A 14128-nucleotide genomic window follows, 5' to 3' on the forward strand; every position below is an offset into this window, starting at 1 on the left:
CATTGCTCAAACAGGTTAGTGTATGAATGCATCAATTCAAGGCAATGTGGTCCCATGCCATCAAAAGAGCAGTACGTTGTTCAAAAAGGGTCCTGCGTGTGCATGTCAGCGCACGGTCTTGAAAATCGTGGGAGTTATAGCCCATGTTGGCAAAATCGTCGGATTCTGGCCCGTGGGATTCGGGTTTATATTGTTGATTGAGTTTTCATATCACTCAGCTCCTGACTGGAGTGTGTGAGGTATGTACCTAATCTACCCATAACTTCTAATGTGCGATAGATTAACAAAAGTTGTTACCAACAAACGTCCCTAATCATTTGTCTGTAAATCCCTGATGGAGACATATGGAGTGTATGTGTTTATTAGTCCCATTCACTGATGTTCTATAGTGAAGAGGATAATGAAATATGTGAAACCATTTTTATAAACACTTGTTCGCAGCTTGTTCAATTACATAATCCAATCTATATTCATCCATCAGGCCTCACTCTTATGACTACTAGGGGTTGGAATTGGATAATTGGTAAACAGTGGAGGGGGGGCTTATAATTGTAATGGGGCACATTAACGTAATGGTCAGTCGGGATCATGGATGAATGGATATTACAACCTCATTTCTTACCCCTTAGGTTTGTTGGAAGTTGGCTAAGCCAGTTTATAAATTAGCCCTGCAATATGTTCCCCAAGGGATATAATCATTTAGGCCTTGTGTGTTGAAAGTCTTTATATCCATCTTTGTTCTTTTTCAAACAGGATTCCTCTATATTTCTTCTGTTACCATCTATCTGTTCAATCACTGCCCATCTTAGGTCTTTTTATTGTGTGTCCTGCAGAGATATAATGTTCTACTATCTTTGTAGTGCAGCAGCATATGTTACTACGAGACTCACAAATTTGCGTTTTTATTTTGCCAATCGTCATCCCTATGTAACGAAGACTAGATGGGCAGGTTATTTAATGGATCACTTGTTTGAAGTTACAATTGGTTTGTCTTCTAGTTTTCTATCCTGAGGGTAGGCCAAAGTCTATTGTTTTTGTAGGGGATGTGAGATGGCAGATGCAAATTTGCCCACATGGGTAGTGTCCTGCCACTGCAGGGAGTCCCAACTATCTGTGTATTGCGCTTTCTCTAACCCCCAGGTTCCACTGTCTGGAGTGTCTGGAGTGGTCTAATGTATCATTTAAGCTTCTTGCCCTCTTGTGGGAAAACAACGGGTAGTCCCAAACTTGGGTCCCAGTGTTCAGTATTTCTTTTTAATGATCTTTTTATCATATCTGATGCTATGCTGAAGATTGCTACACAGACAAGGTTCGAGTCTTTCTCTATCCTGTTTGTGGTCTCCAAAAGAACCTCTCTATTCTGGTTTCTGGCCCTTTTCTTTATTTTCTGTATAATCCTCTCAGGATAGTCATGGGTCCTTAATTTATTGGCCTGAAGTTGTACCTGTTTTTTGCAATCTGAGATGAAGCATGCCACTGGTGGTACTAGTGGGCGAGGGTCCTTTTATTTAATCTAATAGATTCCAGGGTTCCTGTCCCCTACCACCAGAGTCTTCTGAGAACAATAAAACATAGGAGTGCCCTCTCATTGAGATGTGATACTCCCAAATGCTTTGTGCTAACAGCTTAATCCTGGAACAGGTCCTTCAGTGTTCTACAGTCACCGGCCACCCAGCTGGGGAATGATCTAAAGTTTAGTGCAAGGGTGAACTAGGGTTTTGTGTGAATGGTGTATTCGGGGGTTGGTAAGATCGTAAGGCCTCTCTTGGTGGTCAAGTGGTTCCATATATCAAGGACGGTTCTTGTAGATGTGGCTGTGTATGCGGTTTTTGGTCATGCCAAGCGTGGAAGCCAAACTAGGGCCCACAAGAGTCAGCACGCGACTGCCCGGTATATGTAGAACAAGGTTAGTTCATTATCTCCTAAAGTCTACTCACAGATAAACCCAAAGGTGGGTGGCCTAGTACTAATCCAAGAGGTTCAGGCATGTTAGACGCCCTCTGTTCCTAGGGAACACAAGGAGTTTGGTTGATATGTGTGGTTGTTTCCTATTCCAAATAAAGGAGCCTATTTTCATTTGTACCTTAGCAATGTCCACAGTGAGAATTGGAGTGGGGAGTGACCAGAAGCGATAGAGGAGAAGATGGGGAAGTATATTACATTTGACAAGATTGATCCTTCCTAGCCATGATAAATATAAGTGCCTCCATCTCCAATATCTTCTAGGATTTCTTTGCGACAGGAAGACCAGTTTATCTTAATCCAGTACTCCAGTTCGCGTCTCATCTGGAGACCAAGGTAACATATCACTATTGTAGCCCACTGGAAGGGTCATTGTGCTCTTGCTTCCGGCATAGCTAGAGGACCAATCATAAGACTGAGTATTCTTGATTTTTCTTTGTCTATTTTCAATCCTGACACAACTGCGATTGAGCCAGGTGAGTCTGTAAGAGTAAGGAGGATATCATCTGCAAAGAGACTAATTTCATGTTCTCTGCCCCCAAACGGAATACCTGTAATGGGGCTGGCTGTGAACTGCTGTGAACATTATATCATTTTTGGCCATGCTGCACAGCTGCAAAGCAAACAGCAATCACATAGGTGAGCCCTGTTGGCTTTACCAATGCTTGTTTCTACGGGCAAAGATTACCTCAGCTACAAGTCTGAACGATATTGCGATGGAGCTGACTGAGACCGGTACACCGAGGTGGTGACTCTGGAGCTGAAGAACCCCCTCATTATGGCCAGCAATGGCAGCTTACTCTCTTTAGGTAATGTCAATGTACATTTTATTGTTTTAGTCCATAAAAATCATAACAGATTAAATCCGTACAGTAATAAAATGTGCAACTGTGTGCTCAAATTGCTAAAGATTAAAAAAACATGTTTAACTATTACATTAAAATTGTTGAGAACAAAGTCGATTGCTGGGGAAAAAAAGATATAAAGATAGTTTTTATGGACCTCTTGGGTTAAAGTGCACACACTAGAGGCGGGGAAAATCAAGGTGCTTTGTACAGCGGAGAAAATGTCTTGTGCAGAAGATTGGCGTGTTTGCAAGAAAAGCAGTGAGGCTGCTGGGTCTAAGGTACACAAGTCAATTACTATGCCGGACCAATGATCTCAAATTATCTCAAATTGGATCCTTCCCAACCCCATCCACCCTTCCCTGTGTGCAGAGAGAGACCCTTGAACTACAGTGCATAAGTAGCAATAGCAGAGCCTCTTGAACTAAAGTGCATAAGTAGCGATAGCAGCAGAGGCTAAGTGCTTTATATAGTGCAGAAGGTTGCTTCACTCAAAGGCTAGCACCCTGGGCTGCAGGGTCTGAAGAACCTTATCCAAATCCCCCCACCAAGAAGCGGACATTGATGAAAAGAAAGGGCATAAGGGGGGAAATAGTTTTTAAAAGCCAGAAACAACAGTAAACTATCCCAAATCAATGTGATTTAAGTGAAGCTAACTGCTTGGGTAAAAGTCATGATGTTAAGTTCCTCTCCCCCACCTGCGTTGCATTAATTTGTCCACGAGCCCCTTAAGGCACAGTTGTCACGATTCAGAGTTCATGTGTACAATAGTCAGCTTTTGGGTAGAAATGATACCACAAGGCTCAGAAGATTGTAGTCACAGCTGAGATCTGAGCTCATTGACAAATTCCCCACACCCCGTGGAGGTTCTTGCATCGGATTGCGTGAAACATAATGATGATGCCTCCAGACAGGTACAAACCTCCTGAGACAGATACATTGGTTTCTACTGAATTGTTATTTATTTTTGAAATTTTATAAAGTGCCGCCTTGACCTATAAAGGGCGGTAGACAAACATTCACGCTGGAACAGAAAGTGAAACCAAAGTACATTTTGTGGGAAAAGATGCGAGTAATAAGTACAAGCAAATAGAAATGCTACCATTCAAGAAGGAAAAATTGTTCTTACTCAGACAAAGGTTGCCAGGATCAACCTGAGATACTGGCCTTAGACTTCTGCCAGTGTCTTTGTCATTAGTATTTATGGTAGGTACTATTTTATTTATTTAGAAGGTTTTATATAGCGCAAACAAGACCTTTACGGGTATCAGTGCACTTTACAGGGTAGACGTTAAGTAAAAAAGAAAAAAACAAGCATAGACAATTGTAGGTCAGTCTCATACAAACAGAATAACTGATACCAACTAGCAAATATATTAACAGTAAGCATAAATAGTTCAGGTATATTTAGCCAAGAGAATAGCTTTCACTTCTTTTTGAAGATTGTAGTAGAAGGGTTCTTTCTTGTTTCAGGGGGCAAGGCATTCTAGAATTCTGGGAGCCATTCCTGAGAAGGACAGGTTGTATGTTTTCTACAGGACTACAGGTGGTACAGCACGCGGCAGCCAGATTGATTTTAGAATTACCGCGTAGGGCATTAGCCTCGGCTGCATTGAAGGCTCTTTATTGGCTCCCGGTCCACAAAAGAATCCTGTTCAAACTCTTACTGACAACTTTTAGAGCCCATCGTCTCTTGGGCCCAAGATATCTTTCAGCAAGATTCAGGCCTCATACCACTGTATGAACATTGAGGTCTGCTACTGCAAATCTGCTCAGAGTTCCAGCATTTAAATTAGCCACTAGAGGCGGAAGATCAGCTATCGTTTTGGGAGCAAAAGCCTGGAATAGTATGCCTAAGGAACTCAGATTTGTTGAACAGGAGAGGCAGTTTAGGAAATTGTTAAAGACGTGGATATTCGGAAAATTGGATGCTTGCTGCCTAAAGCTTATCTAGTTTTACTGTACATATCTGATCTGCTGTTACTTTCAGCACCAGAAGACTCCGTTAGGAGTGGCAGTTTGCGCTATAGAAAACTACTTTTCATTTCATTTCATTCTTCTTGACAAATCGTTGGGGTTTCAGTAGAAGATTATTGGAGCTCCTGGTGGATCTATTCTCACAATAGAGCACCAATTTATGAGATAGGTAACTCGGAGTTTTGTGATGTAATGCCTTGTGTGTCACATGCGATTTCAAATGAATTCTAGCCTCAAAAGTAGGCCAGCTTGGCGCCAAGTACACTTCCTAAACCCCCACAGCCCACCTACCCACATCCACAACTCTGCCCACACCCACATTACAGCCATCCACCCCCACAGCCCACCTAACACACACATTCACACCTACAGCACCCCTACCAACACCACACACAGTTGCCCCAAACCACACATCAGGCCAGTCCTCACCTCATGCATCTACACCCATAACACAGACCCATTCCCCACTTGTAGCCACCCCCACAGTCCACCCAACACACACACTCACACCCGCAGCACCCCTCCCAACCCCACTCACACATGCAACAAACTTCACACCAGATCAGACCTCATTGCATGCATCCACATCTACACCCATAACACAGCCACATACCTCACTCGCGCCTGCACAAAACCCCAGACTTGATGAGATCATGATCTCATTAAATCAAATCAAAGAAGAACTCCAAGCACTCAATGATAGTTTCTCGAGACAATCATGGGGAATTAAGCAACAAGACACCTCAAATCTAGCCGGCTCAGGAACCAACTAACAACTAACGCGAATCTCTATTGTCCCAGCTGGTCCTCAGTCCCCTCCTACAATAACTCATCCCGACCAATTTGAAGCATCAACCCGCTCTCGGAGAGCGATTTACTCTCTCTGGTGAGTTCGTATGATCCCGCTCCCATGAAGCCACTCATTCCCGCCTCATCGGTGATTCCTACTAGCCCCCCAACCCTCATAGGACAACAAAACCAAACACTAGAGGCATCACAGACAACAACCTTAGAAGAATCCATATCACTCAGGAACCCTCCTCAGCCATCATCACGCCCAAACTCAAATGTATACTCCTAAACTGCAGATCGGCCGCTAGACATGCAACGGACATAGCTGACCTCATCCTCACACAATAACCAGACCTGATAATGCTAACTGAAACCTGGCTAAAGGAATCCTCCACACCAATCATTGATATTTTACTACCACCACCAATTACAACATCATCAGACTAGACAGAGCCGATAAGTCGGGGGGAGGTATCGCCTGCATACATCGTAGTAATATCTCAGTAAACAGAGCCATTTCCCCAGCATTCCCGTCATGCAAATACATATGCCTTGACATCACTAGCAAGGGCAAACCTGTCTGCTCTCTGCACATCATCTATCATCCACCAGGAGAGAACCTCGCCTTCACCGAACACTTCATGGATATGGTATCTTCAAACATGTGGTGACAAAATACCCAAATATTCCTTGGAGACTTCAATCTCCATTGGGATGATCACAGCGATACAGTAGTGAACAGTCTCAAGAACTTCCTAGTTGATCTACACCTAACCCAATTTTGCAACATCCCCACACCCAACAAAGGTTCGATCCTGGACTTAATAATCTCGAAAACAGACTCCATTCAGCTAGTCGATCCAACCCTGCGATTGGTCAGACCATCACATCATCACCTTCACCATTAATGAAACTGTGAAACTAAACTCAGCTCAATACACAAGACCAAAAGTGTGGAAAAGAGACCTGAAAAAACTCAACCCCAAAACTGTGCCGTCCTCCTGTTACAACCTACTGTTGCCCCCCGCAGGGTCTTCCAAAGTACACGATCTCACCAATCATTACCTCTCGGCCATGACATCGATAATATATGAGGTTGCACCTCTTCAACTAAAAAGAGTCTCTATAAAAGATTCTAAACCTTGGTACAACGGAATACTCAACGAGGACAGGCGTTCGCTCAGAACTTCGGAACGTGCCTGGAGATCAATACCATCCGCCAATCATCTCAAGATCATCAGGACAAAAAGAAACGCATATTACCGAAAGATCAAGTGCACCAAAGCCAACTTTTTCAGCCTACAACTTGACCAGGCAAGAAATCGTCCCCAAAAACTTTTTGAACTGATCAAAACCTAATCTAAGGAGGCACCTCAACGTCCACAAGACATAGAATGCTCGCAGCCAAACTGTGAAGAATTCTCCACCTTATTCACCCTGAAGACCGATACCATCAAGAACGACCTCTTAAATGATCTAACCTTATACTTGAGACCGCATACACAAACCCCTCCAGCACTCCCAACCGCGCCATGCCAACTCACATCAAAGCCCAACCTAAAAAACGATGCAGCTTGGTCATCATTTACCACCTACTCCGAAGATTCCATAGGCAAAATACTCAGTGCCCTGAACCCCGCCAATCACTTCTCTGACACACTTCCGGCAAACGCAGTCAAAGACCGAACTCCACTGCTTCTACCTCTCTGGTCCAAGATCATAAACAGTTCACTTCAACAAGGTTGCATCCTAGATACCCTCAAAGAAGGTCAGGTATCACCCATTCTAAAGAAGCCCACGGCAGACCCTACGGACCTAAACAACTATTGCTCTATCTCCAATATCCCTACCTTGGCCAAGCTTCTGGAAAAATGTGTGCATCTACAACTAAAGAAGCATATTGATCACTTTGACCTCCTTAACAAACACCAATCAAGTTTCCGTGCAGGCCATAGCACTGAATCAGCCATGACACACACAATTGACGACGCGCTGCAAATCCTTGATCAAAATGGATCCTGCTTACTCATCCTGCTAGACCTCTCCTCAGCCTTTGATACGGTCAAGCATGAGAACCTGTTAGACCCCCTGAAACACAGAATGGGTATATCTGGGGCAGTGCTAAGTTGGTTTACTTAATTTCTCCAAAACCGGACACAACAATTGAAAGTTAATAACACCCTGTCCAAGCCCGTCCCAGTAATTTTGGGAGTCCCGCAAGGGTCCACACTATCCCCGACATTGTTTAATCTCTTCCTGGAACCTCTCATCAAAATTTTACAAGCCTCTAACGTACAATATCACATGTATTCAGACGACACACAACTATACCTCAAGATCCACACCCTAGATGACATCAAGCTACTTCATACAGCGCTTAGGAATACCCAAACCTGTTTGGCAGAAAATCATCGCAAACTAAATGGCCTAAAGACTGAATTCCTTCTAATAGCTCCATCGGCCCAAATCCCCAAACTGCAAGAATGGATCAAACATATTACGGCACTCAACGTACAACCTACCATCGTGGACTCAGCAAAGTCACTAGGAATAACCTTAGACAGCAACCTCACCATGCAAAAACATATCAGCAGTGCTACAAAGGGAGCAAACTTCCAGATAAACACACTGAGGAAACTGAAACCATTCCTACCACACAATGACTTCAAGCAAGTAGTACAGGGTCTGGTTATACCCAGAGTGGAATACAGATGTGTCTCTCTCTGTGGCCTACCCAAAGAATCTACTGCACCATTAAGAGCTTCAATCAATGCAGCAGCAAGACTCATAACTGGGTCTAAACGTAGTTCCCACATCTCCCCAGACCTACAATCCCTGAACTGGTTGGTTACCCCTGGAGGCGAGAATTCATCTGATAATAGCATGCATGACGCACAGAGCCATGCATCACAAGGCACCCAGCTACTTGGCACAGAAACTGATGATCTCGGTGGGATCAGACCCTCAAGAAATGCAGGAAAACTACTACTGAAACCACAAATATTCAATAAGAAAAAAATGTATAACTGAACCTTCTCTAGGATGGCGCCCAGAATTTGGAATGCTTTACCCCCAGAAACCAGACTTAACCCTTCCACTACCTCTTTTAAAAAGGAATTAAAATCCATCCTCATGGCCAAATTCACATGAGTATCGTCTATTGAAATCTTGAGATGAGATGCACACGCGCTCCCAACCACGAGACAGCCTTGATGTTGCATCTTACTATGCTGCTTTTACAATATGCTTTGTACATATTTTTGGATTCACTCCTATTTACGGTATAAGTAACATTTATTGATTGTATAGCGCTCTGATATCCGCCAGGATCTTGTTCGCGCTCTAAAAAACGTTCAAAATAAAAATAAAAATAAATCTAGTAGCTGCATTGATTGAGGCTCTTAGGGGGCACGTCGTCGATCTGGGAAGGCTGCAGAGAGTGATACTCCCATATTCAACTCTAAGGTTAACTAAAACTTGAACTGCCAGTTTGAAGTCATTGGGTGGCAGGCAGGGTTTCAGTCTTCTAAAGGTGTTCATCTGAAAATCTGCTCCTTTTGTAGGCGCTGATGTGTTTCTGCATGTTTAGATTTTTGTCCAGGGTCACTCCCAGCGATTTTGCTGAGTCGATGATGAGAGGTTGACCTTTAAGTGCTGTTAGGTGGTTCATCCAATCGAGGATGGTGGTTGATTGGTTGGTAGGAGCGATTAAGAGGAAGTCCGCTTTGAGGGTGTTTAGATTCAAATGATTTTCGGCCAACCAGATCTGCGTTTTTAGAAGCGTTGCATTGAGCGATTTGATGTCCTCAAGCGAGTGGATCTTTATGTAGAGTTGTGTGTCATTTGCCTACATGTGATAATGGATATTCGCGGAGCTGAGAAGATCTGTGAGTGGTTCCAAGAACAGGTTAAACAGGCTAATTGAGAGGGATGATCCCTGTTGTACTCCTAAGGTGACTGGGATGGGCTTGGATAAGGATTGATTAATCTTGAATCTTTGAGAATTATTTTGGAGGAAGGAGGTGAACCAATTTAGAACAGATCCTGATAGGTCAATTCTGTAGTTCAGGATATTGATATAAACTGATCTAAGAAGATAGCTAATGTCTATAAACGGTTACAAATGTGTAGGTAGATGCACTGTGGCTGCTTCTCTTAACCCCCAGCCTCCTTCTCCTGTCATCACTGGGAACATCCCTCAACATCTTGACTCTAAAGGCCTAGACTAGTAGAAGAGCCGCTTATTGGCACTGAGAACCGGTCTCACCGCAGATGGCATGCGTCAGACGCTATGACTATACCTGACTGTAAACAAAGAAGGATGTGTAGACTGGCCATATTTGTAAAACAAGGCACGCGGGCACGCTATAGAACCGTGACATCTATTGTTTAATGGCGAACTTAAAATACATTCGCTCTTTATTGACCTACCTGACCGACATTTCATAAATCCTGAAAGAATAATGTCCTGCAGGTTGGAAAAAAAACATACACCTTGGTGAAGTTATCTTTTATAAAAACACAAAACGAATAAAAACAAGCATTGAAAATGCAATAGGTCTTGCCTTTGATTAAGTTAAAGCCATTTGCTTTGCTAAAGGTATTGTATAGCAAAGAAAATGGCTTTAACTTAATGAAAGGCGAGACATATTGCATTTTAATGCCTGTTCTTAAAGCCTCCAGCATATCCTCGGAGCTAGCTATGAGCTACTATAAATACCCAAAGAAAATTAATATGCCGCTTAAGGGCACTTGTTTATTATTTAATTTCATGTTTATGCTTATTTAGACAGTTGTCTTTTACTGAACACAGAATAAAAAATGATACAATTTCAAGGAGAAACAGGAACAGTAAAACAAATATTTTAGCAACTAAAAACAAGAAAATCCAGTTTTTTGAGTAACTGCTGTGGGCATATGCAGTGCGTACAGTGTTAGACCCGTCTGCTTCTGAGAGTCCCCTCACCACTATGATTTCTTTTGTTCCCCTGTACCTCCCAAAATTTGTCGCTTTTCTTTGTCTGCCAGGACTTTTTATGTGCTGTTTCATGGGGCTAGATGTTCCTTGACGCCCAGTTGCTCACAAGGTTTTTGGCACCTATTTACAAGGAGTCTGGCGAAACCTGTGGCATTATAGACTGGGATTGGCAACCTGTATGAATGGCCCTAAAATGGTGGTCATCCTTTTTCCTCATGTGAGTGACTCCCCTTGGAGCTTCCATGAACTTTGGCCTTTCCAGGTTTTGGCGCCCCTTTTGGCTGGCGCACATTCCTGACAGGAATTCCTTTATTTCCCTTAGATACACAAAATGGCTGCTCTAGAACCACAGTATGGAGGCTGCTAGAGTCCTAAATACACCTCAAAAGTGCCATGTCATTGGCATAGCCAGAGAAGGTTCTAGAACCTTCTGGCTCGTGCCAGCGTCTCAGGGCACTGGCTATATAAGGTCCAGTCCCTGGTGGCCATTTTGGGAAGAAAGAGTAAGAGTGAGAGAGTAAGAGAGAGAGAAGGAGAAGAAGAAGACGGAGATTCCAGACTTGACACCAGATTGACACCTGCCCTGTTGACCCCTGAGGTGGCTGGTAGCACAGGCAGTAGAGTAGCAAAGGTCATTGGCGTTGATTCTGACTGGCGTTCCAGTCAACTGCGTGAGCGGTGACCTTGCACCTACAGCGCCTGCCCAGCGAGTGCCTCATTACCCCCATGAGACTGTGGCCAATTTCGTGTGCCTCCCCGCCCCCCCGGTGGTGAATAGCGACAGACTCCGCGTGTCGCGAAGCGAGAGCAAGTTCGCCGCGACCGCGATCGTCTTCTGTGCCCCCTTCGCGACAGGCGCCTCCAGCGAGGAGCTCGGACGTCTCCGAGCCGTACCGGCGTAGAGTGCTTCCTGCGCGGACTGAAGGTGAGGTGGTGCGCCGGGACGGGGAAAGGCCGGCCTTCGTTGGGCGGGACTAGCGTCTCTGCCCCATCCCAGTGAATCGGGAGCTGTAGCTGTGGGCGGGAACCACCCCCATATGAGGAAGTCGGAGGGAGGTCCTTGGAGCCCCTGAGAACCCCGTTGCTGGCGTGAGAAGTGCTGTGCCCTGACTGAATTGCTTCACGATTGCAGCCGATGTGAGGTGGGCCCGTTTCTTCAGGTGGGGAGCAGCGTTGTGAAGGAACTGTGAACCGGCATTTATTTGACTGAGCGCGAAGATTGTGTGACCTCTACGGCAGCCCGTTAGTCAGTCTAAAGACTTTGAACTTGTGCCGCCTGAGTGCTAGCGGTGACAAAGCCCGTAGGCGCGCTTAGACCCCACCGGCAAGCAGAGATCTCATCCCGGTGGCAGCCGAGTGTAAATGAAGTATTCACTGTTTTCCTTGCCTTTTAGATACACACGCATACTCCCCGAGTGAACCTTAAGGAGTCCCAAAACTCATTCTGTGCCCAGAGAAGCCCGTATGAATTATCATTGAAATCAACACAAACTGTAAGAGTTATCTTTCCAAACTGAAACGTATTGCAAGTGTAATGTTTCTGAAGTATTTAATTGGTGGCAGCGATACCAGAATGAACATATGTTTGTTTAGTTAAATGAACCAGTATTTATTCTGCTATGCAAAAGTGATAATTATTCCTGATATTTATTCTATTTATTAGTGATATTTATTCCTGATATTTATTCTATTTATTGGTGATATTTATTCCTGATATTATTTATGGTATTTATTTCAAAACTGAAACCCAGAAATTTGTGACTAAAAGAAATGTGTAAGTGCTTTCCCAATTGAACCCTATTCACAACAGAGAGTTATTATATAAAGGAATCTTATTTTTCTACAGCAGTGGTGTGGTGTCCTTCTTTTTTGGTGACTGTACAGGGAGTTATTATTGGGTCAGCACTAAAGCCTTCACTTGCCTTGTCACTTGAGCCAAGCTACCCCCTTTGTGCTGGGCTTGCCCATCGCAGGTCCAACATACAGAATAACTGCTTTACAAGTAACTGCGCAATACTTAATAAAAAGACTGACATACCACTGGAGCAGGTGTAAATAATGGCCATATCATTAAAATAGGACTCAAATCATACTTTATATTGCCCTTCTTTACTCAAAATTAACTACATAAATCCAGCAATGTAAAACAAGGCCTTTACATTGAGGTTGCATAAAAGCGAAACATTCGGTATGAGGAAAAAAGCCTTATCAATACCCAGAGAACTTCCTATTAATTGGACTGAAATCTTGCTGGCAAGATACGCCCTATCTAAACGCAGGTCCGGTCTATTTTCTCTGCTCGTCAATGCAGCCATATTCCTAGGCAGGGATTTATTTTTGCAGTTAGTCACCTTTGCAAAGATTGAAAACTTGCGACTTGCACGTTACGCAGATCTCTTCAATGAGAACTTAACCCACTGAGATACTTTACAGACTTAAAGGCTTATCGAACACTGTTATTTCAGCCTTCAATGTGTAAACTACATGCGGGTGTCATTTGCCAATACTAATTCAATCGTTAGTTGCCACCACTAATACATTTGATAGACGGATGTAGTAAAGATTTTTACACTGAATCGTTTAGCGGTAATGCGGTAGAGTGAAGGAAAGCATTCTGGGTGAGCAGCTTTGCCTGGAAACATTAATTCTCTCAGAGAAACGGGTGACCGTGCCCTTCTTTCCTGCGGCACATCGTGGGTATCTGAGCCTGCGGCAGCCCATCCTTGAGGTCCAGATACCAGCCGCAGCTCAGGTGCACGCTCCTCTCCCTGCCAGCTGCTGCAGCCCAGCCCCCATCTTTTACTCCACCTCGTCGGCCTGCTGAGGAAACACATGGATTCCACATGGAGACAAACCCGGCGCATCCCATTGGCCCTGTAAACCAAAGCACCTCCACACTTTTGGCCTATCAGAAGCCGCACTCTGTACTGATTTCAGCCGTTGCTGAGCCTGGTGGCGCAGGGAGTTTATGGCCTGCTGGGAGTTGTAGTCGGGTGAGGTTATCGCTTTGTTCTTAAAGCTGCAGGGAGCATACGAAGAATGACCTACTGTCTGCCTCTCTGGATTCTTACACCCTCACTGTTATTACGCTGTTTTATGCAAAGCGAACTACTGGAGCGCTTTACATAAGCTCCAAATCACATCAGGCAAGATCCATTTTTTTATGTATGGCGAGGTTACGTGATTTTGCCCAGAATCACAGGATGATGAGCAGATGAGCGCAATCAAAGATTGCCGACTCTTGATGTGCACGCGGGGACTGGATGCTTTTATAACAGTGAAAAAGAGACTTCCCTGAGTGTCACGCCACCAGTAAAGCATCCAGTCCCCCGCGTGCAGTACGTGCACATATTCTGTCCCACTGCGTGCACGCTTGGAATCAGTATTGATTCCAAAACGCCCTCGCCATGGCGAGAGCACCGATTGCGCGCTGCTAACGACAGGCGAGACCTAAAAAATCATTACCATTTACGAGTGCAGCTAGAAACAGGAAACATGTTACCATGGATATTTTTGAAAGTTTGTTTCCATGAAAATTAAGGAACCCATATAATGGCGACCTGGAACTCGCAGG

The sequence above is a fragment of the Lissotriton vulgaris genome, chromosome 5 (assembly GCF_964263255.1).
Source record: "Lissotriton vulgaris chromosome 5, aLisVul1.2, whole genome shotgun sequence".
NCBI classification, from domain to species: domain Eukaryota; kingdom Metazoa; phylum Chordata; class Amphibia; order Caudata; family Salamandridae; genus Lissotriton; species Lissotriton vulgaris.